At 44.8% G+C, this 13374-nt stretch overlaps 1 long non-coding RNA gene across 1 annotated transcript; it reads right to left on the bottom strand.

Moving 5' to 3' along the window:
* Window positions 1-693: 693 nt before the first annotated feature.
* On the bottom strand, window positions 694-6111 carry LOC146959920 (uncharacterized). The gene is made up of 3 exons (XR_015035560.1): window positions 6041-6111; window positions 3974-4078; window positions 694-820 (listed from the first exon to the last, which is right to left on the bottom strand). It is a non-coding gene; the product is annotated as an uncharacterized LOC146959920 (long non-coding RNA).
* Window positions 6112-13374: the final 7263 nt, after the last annotated feature.

Raw genomic sequence — 13374 nt, 5'->3', positions numbered from 1 at the left:
TTATACCACATATTAACACAGACTGGGTAATTTATCAAAAGCAACCTTTATTTTCTTTTAATCAGGCACAGATACTGAACCCAGTTTGAGGTAGGGAGCTATACAGGCCTATTAAAACCCCAACCAGGGTTCCTACAGCTTAAGCCAAGTTAAATTTAAGACTTTTTTTAAAACCACTTGAAATTAAATTTAAGACCAACTTCATAATAAACACAAATGCAGAAAAAAAAGAAACACCTCACATCAATTACATAGGGTTAGGGACAATTTTACCCACTTTCCTATGTGATCCAAGGTAAAGTGACTGCTACATGAACATTGGATTGTGTCTCTTTCCAGCTGTCCTTTCAAAATAAATGCATAAAAAGTCCGAAAAAAAAAAAAAACCACCACTGACTCGGAATCTGGTGGCTGTGAGAAATTTAGCGTTGACGGCCACCATAAAATACCACTTACCAAGTGTTAACATTTTTAAGACTTTTGAAAAATTGATTTAAGACATTTTAATGCCAATTAAGGCCTTGTTTTTAGATTAATGAATTCAATGCCTTTTAAGACTTTTTAAGGATCCGTAAGAACCCTGCCAACAGGCCTGGCATATGGTCAGACAAAGGAAATGTGACTGACTCTACATTTCTGAACAGTGCAACATTTTTAAAGAATGCCATTGAACAGACAATACATATAGTTTTGGAACTGTGGAAAAGAAATAAATAGCCAAAAGAAAATTGATGTAGCAGATAAAGCAGATGTATGTATGTAGCAGATGAAGAGATGTCCACCCTCCAATTGGTAGTAATCAGCTGGCTCCTTGGTGCATCTAGGGAAAAAGAGAGAAAAAAAAAGAGATTTTTTAAATATTATTTAAATTATCTGTATAAAATGCTCTGACGTCCTTTGCTTCATTCTAATGTTCAACCTAACATCAAACATCAGATCATTCACAGGGGGTTTGGAGGGGGGTGTCAAAGAGTCAATCGATTAGTACTCCGCGATTATCAAATACTTTCGCTTGAAATGCCCATCCCTACTGGAGTCCAGACTCCACACCAGTAAAAACAAGATAATAGACCACTAGTTTAATGTTAGTATTCAGTCGGTATTCAGCTGTATAGTCAATGATTTCCCCCCCGACCCCCCCCCCCCCCCCCCCCCTCACCAGAGACTACCTTCATCAACTCCTGCTAACATTTCCATATTTCGCACATTCTGTGACAAACTGTAAACTGTTTTCTTGTCTGTAACAACATCTATTGCACGTCTGTCCGTCCTGGGTGAGGGATCCCTCCTCTGTTGCTCACCCTGAGGTTTCTCCGACTTTTCCCTGTTAAAAGGGTTTTCCATGGAGTTTTTCCTCAGTCGATGTGAGGGTCTAAGGACAGAGGATGTTGTTACGATGCCATGTAAAGCCCTTTGAGACAAACTGTTTGTAAAAACGGGCTATACAAATAAAATTGCCTTGCCTTGCCTTGCCTCAACTCTATCACTCAGTCAGCCAGCATCTAGTCCGGGGCCGTTGACCCGCTGTTTTGGTAGGAAACGGATCCAGGGCGAGAGAGACAGACCTTTCCTTCAAAATAAAAGCACCAAGCTAATAAAATGCGGTAAAACTCTTTAATTTAAGGAATATAATTTACAAGAAAGTCCCCGAGCCATTAAATTGACATTTTGCTTTTATTGTATTACAAGTTAATGTTTATTCAGGGTACCCCCAGAATTTTGCAACTCAAATTTAAGACTTTTTAAGACCTTTTTAAGACCACATCTAATGAAATTTAAGACCAACCTCGCAACAGTCATTTTACGTTTGCCAACGCAGCATTCCATGATTCTTTGCAAGTAGATACAGTTATGTTGTTGCGATGTATCATGCAGATAGATAAAAAATAAGACCTTTGTAGGGGTGTAACGATACACATAAATCACGGTTCGGTACGCACCTCGGTTTTGAGGTCTCGGTTCGGTTCATTTTGGGTAAGAGAACAAAATGCAAAACATAAATTTGCTTGTTGTTTATTAGGATTTTTCTAAACCAAATTTACATGTTTTAGTCAAATGTAATTATTTTACTCACCTACTAATGCTATGTTGTAGGTACATTCTGTCCCTGATACAAATAAACTTATTAAACTAAACCAAGCCATTATACAAAATATGAAAAAAATATAAAAGGCTACTGTTGTAAAGTGCTGCCTAATAAGTTCAATAAATTATTCTCAAAATAACAAAACATACAGCCTTACAATGATTTTTTTTTTTTTTTACATGTAAAGTGCAGCACTAACAGTTCGAGCCAGTGACGGACTGACCATAGGGCAATGTGGGCAAATGCCACAACGGCTGCCTGACGATGCAACCGTTCGGCCGCAAATAAATAAATAAATGAATGAATAACGCGGGTCATCACGAGGCACAGTGCGTAGTGTCAACACAGCAGCGACGTGCGCCTGCTCTGGGCGCATCTGCAGCAGATCCACATGTACTGGAGCTTGTGCGCAACACAGACACAGAGAGAGAGACAGACAGACAGACAGACGGACAGGCAGACAGACAGAGAGGAGATAGGAGCCACAGCCCCCCCACCTCCACCTCCACCTCCATTCCTCCCAAAGCAGGAGGGTCTTCAAGCCTCTGTTTTCTCGCTAGCGGTAGCATTAGCAGTAGCATTAGCAATAGCCACGACGTAAACGGGCTGCACGTGTAGCTGCAGGTGGACTGTAAACACACACAACTTCTGTACCGAAACTCACTCGTTCACAGCGCTGTGCTGAACCGAACGCCCCGTACCGAATCAGTTCAATACAAATACATGTACCGTTACACCCCTAGACCTTTGAGAATGAAATTTAAGACTTGTAAACTAAATTTAAGACCTTTTCAAGGCCTTAATTTATAGTTATCAAATTTAAGACTTTTTCAAGTTTTTAAGACCCCGCGGGTACCCTGTTATTTTATAAGTTTTATGTTGGTGAATACTTTTATTTTGGTGAATTTGGTGATTTCGGTATCAGCTACAGACAGGAACCAGAATGCAGACTAATTGGGAGGTAACTGACACCAGGCTCTTCGCTTGTCTGAAGAGCCTGGTGATGCGAGGCTAGCCAGCATCAGTCCTGTGGAAATTTCAATTACTTCTGTATGGGATGGTGCTATACATTTAAAGCGCTAGTTCACCCAAGATTGAAATTTCACTCATTATCTACTCCACCCTCATGTCGACTAAGGGCTGGGAGAAGTTTCAGAGTCCTCCGTGGCTTCTCTGAGTTACAGGGGGTCTCGACGTAGCAGTGCATGTCAATATAACGGTTGCAAATGGATACCAACTGTCTTGGTAACAAAAAGACACACCAAAAAACATCCAAATACCTCCATGCTGCTCGTATGTAATGTCCGTCTTGTATTGAAGCCACCGAAATGCGAAATTGTCCCGGAAAAAATTGAATAAGTCAATTTTTCAAGCTTGTTTTGTAGCGGAAGCTTCTCAAAAGCTCCTCTTCCCGGTTCGTCGTATTTGGACGAACTGGGAAGAGAACAGACCCTGGTTCGTCCAAATATGACGAACCGGGAAGAAGAGCTTCGAGAAGCTCGAAAAATTGACTTATTTCATTGTTTTTGGGACAATTTCGCATTTCGGGGCTTCAATACAAGACGAACATTACATACGAGCAGCATGGAGGTATTTGGATGTTTTTTGGTGTGTCTTTTTGTTATGAAGACAGTTGGTATCCATTTGCAACCGTCATATGGACATGCACTGCTACGTCGAGACCCCCTATAAGAGAGAAGCCACTGAGGACTCTGAAACTCCTCCCAGCCCTTAGTCGACATGAGGGTGAGTAGATAATGAGTGCAATTTCAATTTTGGGTGAACTATCACTTTAAAAACTTGAACTGAAATTAATCTGAATTAGGTTTAATGAAAAAATTTAAGAAGCAAAATGCATTTGCCATAATTCTTGGTCTGTTTGCCTACCTGTTTGCATGTTGAAGTCTGTACCCCATCATCTTTTGCTCTATTGTCACTTCGGGTTCTCCAGCACGATGATCTCATGGGTAGAGCACTGCTGTGGGTCCTTGGCTGTGTAAAATACAGATTGACATAACAAAGAGTATTCAGTCAATTAGAAACAGAGTAAAACATTAATTAATCAAGGACAAAAATATCTTTAGCTGTGTCACAGTATTAAGGATAGAATGATTTTTTTTAATTTTATTTTGCGGCTGATCCTGATTATTATTACTCAAATAACACTATTTAGAACTAATATCCTAATGAAAATTACTGCCACATATCTTTGACTTTAAAGTTTCTATTATTTTGTCCAACCTATGAAGGGTGAATTGAACTTATTACACCTGTGTGTATAAACTGGATTCACTAATGATGGCTTATTTGCAGGCTATATCATTTTCAGCTGGATGACTAATACTTCATCAACCGAGTATACACTAATATCAGTGATACTTTACTTTTATTAACAGGAGTGAGTATTAGTAACCATGCTAAGAGGCCACAGTCAGTGTAGTGTCTCATCTCCAGTAGTTTCTGTTACTAGCAGAGTTCATGTTGTTTTCTTCTGCAGCAGAGTGCGTTTTCTAAAGCAGTGGTTCTCACACACACACACGCACGCGCCGCGAGTAGCCGCGAAGCAGCGAGAAGCGGAGCCCTTTGATGTTAACGACTGTGTCACACCGGAGCCACGTCGCTCCGGTTCAAGGGCCTTTCACACCGAACGCGGCAGGCGGCGGAAGGCGGCAGCAAACCCATTCATTGTGTATGTGCTACCGCGGCGCACCGGCGAACGGCTCTGCGCCGAGCTGAGCGGCACGCGAGGTGGGCGCATGCCGCGGCGGCGCGCTGCGCCCGAATTAAAAAATGTTTAATCTGGGCGCAGCGCGCTGTGACGACATCTCGGCGCGTCCAATAGGAGAGGATGTAGTGGAGTCTGAAAAAAAATCAGCCGCTTGCAGAGAGAAAACAAACGACCAGACGTTCAGTTAAAGTGACGGGATGCATGAAGTGAGTTGTCATCCTCCTGAGGATCAGACCAACTCTCTCTAACAGGCTGTTAAACTGCTCCCTGCTCAGCCTGACGCTAAAGTTCACCTGGAAGCGCTCGTTTTGTAGCTCCTGGCGAACATATCTTTGCATATACCCCCCCAAATCCTGTCTTGTTTGTTCGGTTGCTCGTGCCATATGTGTATGCGCTGCCGCCCTGCTCTGCGCCTGTCTGCGCTGTACCTCGCGGTGGGCGCAGCGCATACCGCGTTCGGTGTGAAAGGCCCTTCACAGCAGCAGCGGCGCGGCGCGCGAGCCGCGAGCTATGGCCGCGAGCGAGCCTGTCAAGCCGGGCAGGAAGTCGCACAAAGAAACAGCGGAAGAATCCGGTTAATTTTCAAAATAAAACACATTCCGAAGCCGGTTTACCGCCCCCCCCCCCCCCCCCCCCCCCCCCCCCCCCCCCCCCCGTTTGGGAACCACTGTTCTAAAGGAACTTTCACTTATGTTTACACAGTGTTCAAAACAGTGTCTTAAATAACTCATACAGCCCATGAAAAAAATATTTTTTCCAGCAGATATCTTTGTTACAACATGACTGAGCTAATTGGAGTAGTTTCATGTTGTGTCCGACAACGGGAGGGTTTTAACAGCTGACGTCCTGGTGTTAGCTTAGCTGCTGCTGTTAGCTGTCAGCAGCAGCTAAGCTAACGGCTACGATAGCCATGACTAGTTGCAGAGGCGTGCACACAGAAGTGGTGGTGTTTGTTCGGTAATTCGTTTTGTAGATTTAACAAACATCAGATTAGTCAGGGCGGTTTTGGCAGCCCGGAGCCTCCACATTTGGTGCCTACACCGGTGGCTAATGCTACCAGTTAGCCGCTAACGCTACCAGTTAGCCGCTCGCTAGAATGCTACTACGGGGTTGAAAGCCGGATAGCTCATGTGCTAATGGCGATTAGCTTTTCTCTCTTTTCTTTCTAACCCTTTTCTCTGTAACACGTTAATGAAGCCATGTACCGGCTGAAACATCCTCCTCACCGTTGGTTAGAACAAGGAGAATAAGAAAAAAAAACCCTCCATGGTGACATGTCGAGACATGTCCAGGACTTCACATCCGTTAACGTTACACAGCCCCCCCTCCCTCTCACCAGAGCCTGCCTCGTTTGAATCCCTGACACCAACAACGCCACAATAATAACAGAGAAATATCTTACCTGGTATTTTTTGCAGGATTTAAATTCACTCAAGCTCTCGCTAGGACCAGGTTCCAGCCGACTGTTTGTCCATTTATCCGTATCGTAAAAATAATCCACATGACTGGTCATTCTTGAACGACTGAAGTGCGTCGCGGCGGTTCCCGTTTCACAGCAGCAGTAACGGTTATTTTCAAATTTGGCGCCGGAAAGGCGCGCACAGCTGTCATTGGCCAAGAGCCATTATGTCAGTCAGATCAACCAATCATGTTCAAATGCTCTCGAAGCGACAGCCAATGGATTTTGTTTCATTTGTGGTAACATTTTATTTTTTTATTTTTATATCTAATAAAAAAATAATTCCTGACCTGCAATCGGTTCACAGACCATTGCTAAGTAAAACACACCGTTGCTAGGGTCACCGCTCTGATCAGAGGACACAGAGGAGGAGAACTATGCAGGATATTTACTTTAATTGAATTTTTACCTTCAGCTTCGGACTAATTGTGATGTTAGATAAATTACTTAACTTGTTACAGGGGGGGGGGGGGGGGGTTATAAATATACACATATACTATACTATATACTATATTTTTTAAATGTTTTACACACACATATATATATATATATATATATATATATATATGTGTGTGTGTGTGTGTGTGTGTGTGTATGTTGTATAAAGTATAAAATATAAACATTTAAAAAATATAGTGCCTTTTTGGCCTTGATCTCAATATATTTTTCAATATATACACATATATGATCCATGCATATATATGAAAATATATAAAACATTAAAAAAATATAGTGCCTTTTTGGCCTTGATTTCAATATATTTTTCAATATATACACATATATGATCCATGCATATATATATATAAATATATAAAATATTTAAAAATATAGTGCCTTTTTGGTCTTTATTTCAATATATTTCTCAATATATACACATATATGATCCATGCATATATTGCAATATATTGGAAAATATAAAAATTAAATCCCATATATGGGAATATATTGCCTAATATATCACATGATATTTTCTAATATATTGTAATATATTTTTCTTTTGTAAGGGTATGTGTTTCCCCCCCGACTGTCATCCTTACCTTGCCGTAACTCTCCACTCTTTATGAATTATTGCTGTTAATAAAGATTGTCCTTTTTGTACGCCACTCTCTCCACGGTGTGTTTGTTCGAGGGTTCTGACGTTCCTGGCATTCGTTGCCAAAGGTAAAACCCACTTATATTACACTGTTGGCAGTGGTGGGATATAAAAATGTCAGAACCTGAGAACGACGCAGCCCACCCTGAACTAGTCATGAATCAAAATACCCCCACACCATCAACTACTAATAGGGCAATGTCTCGCCCAATCTTTATGCCTGAGACGTTTACTGGCATTGGGCGGGATTGGGAAGATTGGGCTGAGCAATTTGAAATGGCTGCTGATGTAAATAACTGGGATGAACCATTGAGACTAAAATTCATCTTTTGCTATCAGGTCGAGCCCGTGAGGTTTACAGTGGGCTGTCAGCAGCAGATAAAACTAGTTACACTTCACTGAAAAATGCTATGGGCAGGTGTCTGGACCCCAGTGATAGTGACGATTGGAACCGAGTTAACTTTTCCTCTCGAAAGAGGCTCCACAATGAAAGTGTCCGTGATTTTGGTATTGCCCTGCGCCGATTGGTTGCTCGTGCTTACCCATCTGCAGACCCTAACACACAGGATTTACTGGCAAAAGACCATTTTATCAGTCATGTGGGCAGTGGCGATCTGCGCATTAGCCTTCGCAGTGCTAAACCTGCAACCTTAGAGGCTGCAATTAATTTGGCTTCAGAACTTGAGCTCATTAGGGGGCTGGAAAATAGCCACTTTGCCCAAGATGCTAAAGTCCGGGGGGTCTCAGAACAGAAAGCTAAAGACAATGAACAGGTAGAAACTTTGCTTGGGGTGGTGGAAGGGTTGAGACAGGAGGTTAAATCCCTGCAGGCTGCTGTACAGGTGCTCAAAATAAATCCAACACACCCTGCTTCTACCCCGCTGGCTGCGTCAGCTCTTTTCCCCCAGCCATGTGCACACAGCAGTACAGTAGCTAAACAGGAGGTTATGTCCACCTGGGCCCCCGAGAAGGCTAAGACCGGCTCTGGCTACCTTGCAGCCAAGATAGGTGGGTCAAGTTGCCATGTGTTGGTTGACACCGGAGCCACACACTCTATTATACCTAAACAAACATGGCTGTCTTTCACAAAGGGAGGGTCTGATTTACAGGAGTATGCTGGGGATGCAAGAGCAGCAAATGGGGGGGCAATGCAGATCCTTGGGAGTTGGCAGGCAGTGTGTCAATTCGATTCTTTGGCCTTGGTTACTGAATTTTTGGTGTCAGACATACCATCAGAAGAAATTCTGCTAGGTTTTGATTTCTTGTCCAGGTATGGTGCGGTGGTTGATCTTGGTAGTAAGACTTGCCGGATAATGGGAAAAACATTTTCCCTTGTAGATCCCAATCCAACCTCAGAACCCCAGACTGTTGTTGTCCATTCAGATACAGTTGTACCACCACGCAGTGAAGTTATAATTTCAGGTATGGTTCGAAGTGCTTGGGGGGACTACGCAGAGGGGATGTTCGAGCCCTCTTCAGCTCTGTCGAAACACTGTGATTTACTTGTAGCCCGGGTGGTCTGTAAAATAGAGAAGGGAACATTACGGATCCGGGTTATTAATGTGACTAATGATGCTTTGACATTAAAAAAGGGCATGAAAGTGGGTACGCTTTTCACTGACATAGAAATAGATGGTGTGGGAGGGTGTATGGGGGAGGGGGAAGACATTGTGCAGCCATGGACAGTGGCTAGTCTCATGAGTCAGTTTGGGGTGGAAAGTAAGGGTCTCTCACCCGAACAAACCCAGGCAGCAAAACAGTTGTTGCACAGGCATCTTCCTGTCTTTAGCCAGGGCGAGACCGACCTGGGCAGGACTCATTTGACAATGCATGAAATTGATACAGGTGATGCTAGGCCCCTTAAATTACCCCCACGAAGAATCCCTCTCCATTTGCAACAGGAGGTAACTGATAACCTGAAACAAATGCTTGACAGTGGCATCATTAGACCTTCATGCAGCCCTTGGGCAGCACCTGTAGTCTTGGTGCGAAAGAAGAGGGGTGGGCTCCGATTTTGTGTCGACTATAGGAAGCTTAATGATGTTACTTGTAAGGATGCATATCCCCTCCCAAGAATAGATGATGCCCTAGACAGTTTAAGCCATGCCTGCTGGTTCTCCACCCTCGATTTAGCTAGTGGATACTGGCAGGTAGAGGTTGACCCCAAGGATCGTCACAAAACCGCCTTCATAACACGGCAGGGGCTGTTTGAGTTTAATGTTTTGAGTTTCGGCCTCTGCAATGCACCCAGCACATTTCAAAGGCTTATGGATTTAATCCTAGCAGACCTACAGTGGACGACGTGTTTGGTGTATTTGGACGACATTATTGTGTTTGGGCGCACATTTCAGGAACATCTAGCTCGTTTGGATGAGGTGCTGGTGAAACTTAAACAGGCTAATCTGAAAATTAAACCTTCTAAATGCAATCTGTTTTCCACTCAGGTTCACTACTTGGGACACGTCATTTCTGCTGAGGGGGTGATGGCAGATCCTGCCAAGGTTGCTGCAGTAAGGGAGTGGCCTGTCCCAAGGAACCAAACTGAAGTTCAGAGTTTTGTAGGGTTGGCCTCCTATTACAGGCGTTTTGTGAAGGGTTTTGCAGATATTGCCCGGCCTTTACACCAGCTCGGGGAAAAGGGGAAGCGTTTTCAGTGGACTGAAGATTGTCAGCGGGCATTTGAACAACTTAAAGCCAGTCTTATTACTGCCCCTGTGTTGTCATATCCAGACCCCAGCAAAGCATTCATTTTAGATACTGACGCCAGTGATGTGGGGATCGGGGCGGTCCTGTCGCAGGAAGAGGGGGGTTACGAACGAGTGGTTGCATATGCCAGCAGGGCACTTACCAAGCAGGAGCGTAAATATGCTACCACAAAGAAGGAACTTTTGAGCATGGTCGCATTTACTAAACATTTCAAACATTATCTGCTAGGTAAGGAATTTGTTCTGCGCACCGACCACAACTCCTTACGGTGGCTCCACAATTTTCAGGGGCTCGAAGGGCAGTTGGCTCGCTGGGTTGAACAGCTCGCTAATTTTCAATACAAAATTGTGCATCGGCCAGGAAAGCTTCATAAAAATGCTGATGCTCTTTCGAGGTTGCCAGCCTTAAGTAATGGGGAGGGGCTGGGTCCCGAGACCCTAGATAACACAGTGTTAAAGGGTATTTCAAGAGTGTGTGCTGTGCAGGAAATCCCCCGTGTTTCCCCTGGTGGAAGCATTGAAATAGATGAGCTAGCCCAAGCACAAATGGATGACAGTGATTTGCGACAAATAATTGACTGTAAAAAACAGGGGGAGCACTGTCAGGTACCAGATGACCCCAACTTACAGAAGTACGCCCCTGTTTGGGATCAGCTACATGTGAGGGGCGCTAGGTTGGTGAGGGTTCCCCCAGCACATTCTGACGCTGCGTCTCAGGTACAGGTAGTTCTCCCTTACTCCCTGGTATCAAAGGTTTTGACACAGCTACACGGTGACACTACAGGAGTAGTGATGTGTCGGTCGCGAACGATCCGGCTCTAAGAGCCGGCTCTTTGAAGTGAACGACGGGAGCCGGCTCCTCATTGGGAGCTGTTTTAGTTTTTTTTTCTCCTCTGCTTGTTGTAGTGAAAGCCACACATCGACGGGGGAAGGGGGTAAAAACGAAACTAATCAACCAGCGCATCCAGCACGAGCCTGTGGCAGCACCTCTCTCTCTCTCTAGCTGGTGCGGGCACTCACGCAGGCACATGGACAGGTAGGGTAGTGACAGTAATAAACAAATGCGCTAAATCGCGCTAATGCGTTCAAATTGCTATCCTCCCCCCATCTGACAGTCTGACCGTCCGACGGAGGAGGGGGGGCATTTGGGCATTTAAATAAGCAGTAAGCAGTTCAAAGGCAGAGTGTAGATTGTGCAAGGTGAAAATCTCATATGGAGCAGGCTCCACAAACACATGCACAGGCACATATGTATGCAGGATGTACAGCATTGACAATTTTGATTGATTATTTTGATTTTGATTTTGATCCATAAGTGCAAAAGAAAAGTTAGTCTGGAGCCCTGGACCTTGTTTTTTATAGGCCTACTTTATCATTTATTTTTGTAACACTCTATTCAAGGTTGAGTGTGTTCAGTAAATAAAGGCATAAATGAAAATATTTGATATAATGTTTGTTTTTTTACATTAGTAATTAATTTTACACATAGTTTTGCATTATTTTGGTGATAAGCAACATAAAATCTGAAGAGCCACTTGGGAGCCGGAAGAGCCGGCTCTTTTTAGTGAGCCGAGCCGAAAGAACTGGCTCTCCAAAAAGAGCCGGAATTCCCATCACTATACAGGAGGTCATTTAGGAGTGCAGATGTTACAGGGGAAAGTTAAGGACCGTTTTTACTGGCCAGGGTGGTTTGGGGATGTAAAGCAGTGGGTGAAAGGCTGTGTAGACTGCTCCTCCCGTAAGACCCATGGTAAACCCCCCTGTGCCCCTTTGCAACCTTCTGTTACATCCAGACCCTTTGAACGGGTGGCACTGGATATATTGGGCCCCCTCCCAGAAACCCCCAGTAAGAATAAGTATATCCTGGTGGTAGGAGACTATTTCTCAAAATGGACTGAAGCCTTTCCCCTCCCTAACCAGGAAGCTAGCAGCATTGCTAAAGTGCTAACAGAGGAGTGGGTGTGCCGTTTTGGAGTCCCCCGCAGCATTCATTCAGATCAAGGTCGTAATTTTGAATCCACCTTATTTAGGGAGTTGTGGCGGCTTTTGAAAAAATTTACAATTGCACGCGTTTACTTTCCCCGGACCATGCTCAGTCTGATGGTCTCATATGAACTGCTTTAACCGCACACTGTTGTCCATTTGCTTTCATTTATTTGTGGAGGATAATCAGTTTAAACTGGAGACACTTTGCTGCCTTATGGTGATGCTGGCATATCAGGAGTAGTTGTGTTCATGCTAGCACTGAGTTTACCCCTTACAAAGTTTTGTTTGGGCGGGGATTTGTGCTTCCTATTGGACATCATGCTGAACCTGGAGTCTGAGGAACTATATTTCTTCTGTTCATGATTATGTGGCTACCAGGCCTCACGTGAGACATTATCTACGGTTGTCGCTGCAGTTAACAGAGATCTGGCCAGGGCCTCAGAGAGACAGAAAAAGTCTTACGACTTCAGGGTCAGTTTTCAGTACTACTCTGAGGGAGAGTTAGTCTGGGTTACTTAACAAGGCTAGAAAGCGAGGACTCTGCACCAAATTAACAGAAGGAGGTATAAAAGGCCCTTTTAGGGGTGATAGAGAGAAGTGGACAGATGTGCTCTTATAGGCTAATGCTGTGTGGTAGGGAGGCCCCAGAGTTGTGTGGTGCATTTCAAGCCGACTTAAAGCCCTATACTTTCTTCCTTTAGTAAACCGGTGATCCAGTGTCCCAGAGGGCTGACCGATCCATCCCCCAGCCAGCCAGGCACCCAGAGGCAAACGGCGCCCAGAGGTGCAGCTTGGTGCCAGTTGGGTCCATCCATTCGCCATCCAAAGCCAGGGCGGGTCCGGACGGCAGTGGCACCATTTCAGGAGGACAGGCGGACTGTGGAGCCACGCGTTCAACGGGATGACTGGAGGCAACACAGGAGGGGGCCATCAGGGGCTCGTCTGGCCTCTGTGACCAGATCCCCATCCTCCAGCGTGACTGAACCCTGCCCGGGGCAAGGCGACAGGAGCAACGTCCTCACGGGAGGCTCATCATCAGTTGAGGAGGGACGTCCAGCACGGCCAGCGGCAGACGCACCAGTTTGGTCTCGAGAGTATCGGATGTCATCATAGGGAGGCCCCCCCCCCCCCCCGGGGACTCGAGGAAATGAGTCTTTTTCGTCAAGGTGGGGGGGAAGTGTGGGTGAGACTTGGTGGGGAAGGCGGAGCAGGGACTCCTTAATTACGGATCTAATGCAGGTGTGGCGGAGAGGGGACAAGGAGAGAGGGAGGCCAGTGAAGAGGACTCACAGGATGCAGCGGGTGGGGGTTTGGAGC

Source organism: Trachurus japonicus, unplaced genomic scaffold (assembly GCF_045865225.1).
Source record: "Trachurus japonicus isolate A0001 unplaced genomic scaffold, Traja_1.0 AP030906.1".
In the NCBI taxonomy this organism is placed as follows: Eukaryota; Metazoa; Chordata; class Actinopteri; order Carangiformes; family Carangidae; genus Trachurus; species Trachurus japonicus.
Note: the sequence above shows the minus strand (reverse complement) of the source record. Positions and strands in the feature narration are given on the sequence as shown.